This window comes from Coregonus clupeaformis, unplaced genomic scaffold (assembly GCF_020615455.1).
Source record: "Coregonus clupeaformis isolate EN_2021a unplaced genomic scaffold, ASM2061545v1 scaf0752, whole genome shotgun sequence".
Lineage (NCBI taxonomy): Eukaryota > Metazoa > Chordata > Actinopteri > Salmoniformes > Salmonidae > Coregonus > Coregonus clupeaformis.
The window spans coordinates 215,918-221,917 of NW_025534207.1; positions in this window are offsets into that span (position 1 = coordinate 215,918).

The following is a 6,000-nucleotide window of genomic DNA, read 5'->3' on the forward strand; positions in this document are numbered from 1 at the left end:
ACCTTAACCCTCTCCCCTCCGCTCCGCTCCTCTCTGACTGTCCCTTACCCTCACCTTAACCCTCTCCTCCTCCCTGACTGTCCCTTACCCTCACCCCACCTTAACCCTCTCCTCCTCCCTGACTGTCCCTTACCCTCACCCCACCTTAACCCTCTCCTCCTCCCTGACTGTCCATTACCCTCACGTTAACTCTCTCTAACTGTCTCTTGACTGTCTCTTGATGGGTAGCACCCTGACCCTAGGAAAGAGACGGAGCTGTCAGGTCTAAAACCTACTCTCTGATAACATTAGCCTATCACTAGTGAGCGGTGCTAAAATGGCTGGTTTTACTAGCACTTTTTGGATTGGCTAATTTAGAGTCTGGAGGCCTTCTGATTGGCTGATTTAGAGTCTGGAGAATCCATCATGGCAGAATCTTTTATCTGCTTGATATGACACTTAATATCTCAGGCAGTTACCAGGCCACCTCTTGGCCCTGGGAGGCCGCCTGCCAGATTCATCTCTATGCATGCGTCCCAAATGGCACCATATTTGATATATGGTGCTCTGCTTTTGACCACGGCCAATAGGGAGCTATTCAAAAGTAGTGCACTATATAGGGAATAGGGTGCCATTTGGGACGGAAGCCATATTTAATGTGATATTAATGATATAGTCCATATGGTAGATGCTGGCTATTTTAAAGGTTACTTCAGATTAACCTCGTTGTGGTGGAGTCATAACTCATTCTGTTATAGGTTATAATATCACACCACATATGAACAAAGACGAATTGTATTGTTATAACATGTTATGAATAATTTATGTATGAGATTGAATGAGCTCATAAAAAAGATATTAGACCACAATGTTTTATCATATAATCAATCACCAATATGTGCCCCATTGAGGCAGAGTAAATAGGAATTGACTTAATATAGTTATGATTAACTCTCCTCTCCTCTCCGCCCCTCTCCCCTCTCCTCTCCCCCTCTCCTCTCTTCTCTGTTCCCCTCCTCTCCTCACCTCTCCCCCTCCCTCTCCTCTCCCTCTCCTCTCCTCTCCTCTCCTCTCCTCTCCCTCTCCTCTCCTCTCCTCTTCTCTTTTCCCCTCCCCTCCTCTCCCCCTCCTCTCCTCTCCTCTCCCTCCTCTCCCCCACCTCCTCTCCTCTCCTCTCCTCTCCCCCCTCCTCTCCTCTCCTCTCCTCTCCCTTCCCTTCCCTTCCCTTCCTCTCCTCTTTCCTCTCCTCTCCCTTCCCTTCCTCTCTCCTCTCCTCTCCCTTCCCTCTCCTCTCATCTCCTCTCCTCTCCTCTCCTCTCTCCTCTCTCTCCTCTCCTCTCCTCTCCTCTCCCTCTCCTCTCCTCTCCTCTCCTCTCCTCTCCCTCTCCTCTCCTCTCCTCTCCTCTCCTCTCCTCTCCCTCTCCTCTCCTCTCCCTTCCCCTCTCCTCTCCCTCTCCCTCTCCTCTCCTCTCCTCTCCTCTCCTCTCCTCTCCTCTCCTCTCCTCTCCTCCTCTCCTCTCCTCTCTCCTCTCCTCCCTTCCCTTCCTCTCCCTCTCCTCTCCTCCTCTCTCTCCCTTCCCTTCCTCTCTCCTCTCCCTCTCCTCTCCTCTCCCTCTCCTCTCCTCTCCTCTCCTCTCCTCTCCTCTCCTCTCCTCTCCTCTCCTCTCCTCTCCCTTCCCTTCCTCTCCTCTCCTCTCCTCTCTGTGTGGTATGAGGGCAGTAAGGTTGAGTGTGGTCTGTCTGATCTATTACCGTGTATTGATCTTCTAATAGCAGTCAGGATGCAGTATATGGTGTGTATGGGTGTGTGTGTAAGTGCACTGTTTGTGTGTATGTGTGTAGAGTAGTCTAAGACCACCATCAGGTCAGACTACCATCAGGTCAGACTACCATCAGGTCAGACTACCATCAGGTCAGACTACCATCAGGTCAGACCACCATCAGGTCAGACTACCATCAGGTCAGACTACCATCAGGTCAGACCACCACCAGGTCAGACTACCATCAGGTCAGACCACCACCAGGTCAGACTACCATCAGGTCAGACCACCATCAGGTCAGACTACCACCAGGTCAGACCACCATCAGGTCAGACTACCATCAGCTCTAAGACTACCATCAGGTCAGACCACCATCAGGTCAGACTACCACCAGGTCAGAATACCATCAGGTCAGACTACCATCATGTCCCACTACCACCAGGTCAGACTACCATCAGCTCTAAGACTACCATCAGGTCAGACTACCATCAGGTCAGACCACCACCAGGTCAGACCACCACCAGGTCAGACCACCACCAGGTCAGACCACCATCAGATCAGACCACCACCAGGTCAGACTACCATCAGGTCAGACTACCATCAGGTCAGACTACCATCAGGTCAGACCACCATCAGGTCAGACCACCATCAGGTCAGACTACCATCAGCTCTAAGACTACCATCAGCTCTAAGACTACCATCAGGTCAGACCACCATCAGGTCAGACCACCATCAGGTCAGACTACCATCAGGTCAGACTACCATCAGGTCAGACCACCATCAGGTCAGACCACCATCAGGTCAGACTACCATCAGCTCTAAGAATACCATCAGCTCTAAGACTACCATCAGGTCAGACCACCATCAGGTCAGACCACCATCAGGTCAGACTACCATCAGGTCAGACTACCACCAGGTCAGACTACCACCAGGTCAGACCACCACCAGGTCAGACCACCATCAGGTCAGACTACCATCAGCTCTAAGACTACCATCAGCTCTAAGACTACCATCAGGTCAGACCACCATCAGGTCAGACCACCATCAGGTCAGACCACCATCAGGTCAGACCACCATCAGGTCAGACCACCATCAGCTCTAAGACTACCATCAGGTCAGACTACCACCAGCTCTAAGACTACCATCAGGTCAGACCACCATCAGGTCAGACCACCATCTGGTCAGACTACCATCAGGTCAGACTACCATCAGGTCAGACCACCATCAGGTCAGACCACCATCAGCTCTAAGACTACCATCAGCTCTAAGACTACCATCAGGTCAGACCACCATCAGGTCAGACCACCATCAGCTCTAAGACTACCATCAGCTCTAAGACTACAATCAGGTCAGACTACCATCAGGTCAGACTACCATCAGGTCAGACTACCACCAGGTCAGACTACCATCAGGTCAGACTACCATCAGGTCAGACCACCACCAGGTCAGACCACCACCAGGTCAGACCACCATCAGGTCAGACTACCATCAGCTCTAAGACTACCATCAGGTCAGACTACCATCAGGTCAGACTACCATCAGGTCAGACTACCACCAGGTCAGACTACCATCAGGTCAGACTACCATCAGGTCAGACCACCACCTGGTCAGACCACCACCAGGTCAGACCACCATCAGGTCAGACTACCATCAGGTCAGACTACCTTCATGTCAGACCACCATCAGGTCAGACCACCATCAGGTCAGACTACCACCAGGTCAGACTACCACCAGGTCAGACTACCAACAGGTCAGACCACCATCAGGTCAGACAACCATCAGGTCAGACTACCATCAGCTCTAAGACTACCATCAGCTCTAAGACTACCATCAGGTCAGACCACCATCAGGTCAGACCACCATCAGGTCAGACTACCATCAGGTCAGACCACCATCAGGTCAGACCACCATCAGGTCAGACTACCATCAGCTCTAAGACTACCATCAGCTCTAAGACTAACCATCAGGTCAGACCACCATCAGGTCAGATTACCATCAGGTCAGACTACCACCAGGTCAGACTACCACCAGGTCAGACCACCATCAGGTCAGACCACCATCAGGTCAGACTACCATCAGCTCTAAGACTACCATCAGCTCTAAGACTACCATCAGGTCAGACCACCATCAGGTCAGACTACCATCAGGTCAGACCACCATCAGGTCAGACCACCATCAGGTCAGACTACCATCAGGTCAGACTACCATCAGGTCAGACCACCATCAGGTCAGACCACCATCAGCTCTAAGACCACCATCAGGTCAGACTACCATCAGGTCAGACTACCATCAGGTCAGACTACCATCAGGTCAGACTACCATCAGCTCTAAGACTACCATCAGCTCTAAGACTACCATCAGGTCAGACCACCATCAGGTCAGACCACCATCAGGTCAGACTACCATCAGGTCAGACCACCATCAGGTCAGACCACCATCAGGTCAGACTACCATCAGGTCAGACCACCATCAGGTCAGACCACCATCAGGTCAGACTACCATCAGCTCTAAGACTACCATCAGGTCAGACTACCATCAGGTCAGACCACCATCAGGTCAGACCACCATCAGGTCAGACCACCATCAGCTCTAAGACTACCATCAGCTCTAAGACTACCATCAGCTCTAAGACTACCATCAGGTCAGACCACCATCAGGTCAGACCACCATCAGGTCAGACTACCATCAGGTCAGACTACCATCAGGTCAGACCACCATCAGGTCAGACCACCATCAGGTCAGACTACCATCAGCTCTAAGAATACCATCAGCTCTAAGACTACCATCAGGTCAGACCACCATCAGGTCAGACCACCATCAGGTCAGACTACCATCAGGTCAGACTACCACCAGGTCAGACTACCACCAGGTCAGACCACCACCAGTTCAGACCACCATCAGGTCAGACTACCATCAGCTCTAAGACTACCATCAGCTCTAAGACTACCATCAGGTCAGACCACCATCAGGTCAGACCACCATCAGGTCAGACCACCATCAGGTCAGACTACCATCAGGTCAGACCACCATCAGGTCAGACCACCATCAGGTCAGACCACCATCAGCTCTAAGACTACCATCAGGTCAGACTACCACCAGCTCTAAGACTACCATCAGGTCAGACCACCATCAGGTCAGACCACCATCTGGTCAGACTACCATCAGGTCAGACTACCATCAGGTCAGACCACCATCAGGTCAGACCACCATCAGCTCTAAGACTACCATCAGCTCTAAGACTACCATCAGGTCAGACCACCATCAGGTCAGACCACCATCAGCTCTAAGACTACCATCAGCTCTAAGACTACAATCAGGTCAGACTACCATCAGGTCAGACTACCATCAGGTCAGACTACCACCAGGTCAGACTACCATCAGGTCAGACTACCATCAGGTCAGACCACCACCAGGTCAGACCACCACCAGGTCAGACCACCATCAGGTCAGACTACCATCAGCTCTAAGACTACCATCAGGTCAGACTACCATCAGCTCTAAGACTACCATCAGGTCAGACTACCATCAGGTCAGACTACCATCAGGTCAGACTACCACCAGGTCAGACTACCATCAGGTCAGACTACCATCAGGTCAGACCACCACCAGGTCAGACCACCACCAGGTCAGACCACCATCAGGTCAGACTACCATCAGGTCAGACTACCTTCATGTCAGACCACCATCAGGTCAGACCACCATCAGGTCAGACTACCACCAGGTCAGACTACCACCAGGTCAGACTACCAACAGGTCAGACCACCATCAGGTCAGACAACCATCAGGTCAGACTACCATCAGCTCTAAGACTACCATCAGCTCTAAGACTACCATCAGGTCAGACCACCATCAGGTCAGACCACCATCAGGTCAGACTACCATCAGGTCAGACCACCATCAGGTCAGACCACCATCAGGTCAGACTACCATCAGCTCTAAGAATACCATCAGCTCTAAGACTACCATCAGGTCAGACCACCATCAGGTCAGATTACCATCAGGTCAGACTACCACCAGGTCAGACTACCACCAGGTCAGACCACCATCAGGTCAGACCACCATCAGGTCAGACTACCATCAGCTCTAAGACTACCATCAGCTCTAAGACTACCATCAGGTCAGACCACCATCAGGTCAGACCACCATCAGGTCAGACTACCATCAGGTCAGACCACCATCAGGTCAGACCACCATCAGGTCAGACTACCATCAGGTCAGACTACCATCAGGTCAGACCACCATCAGGTCAGACCACCATCAG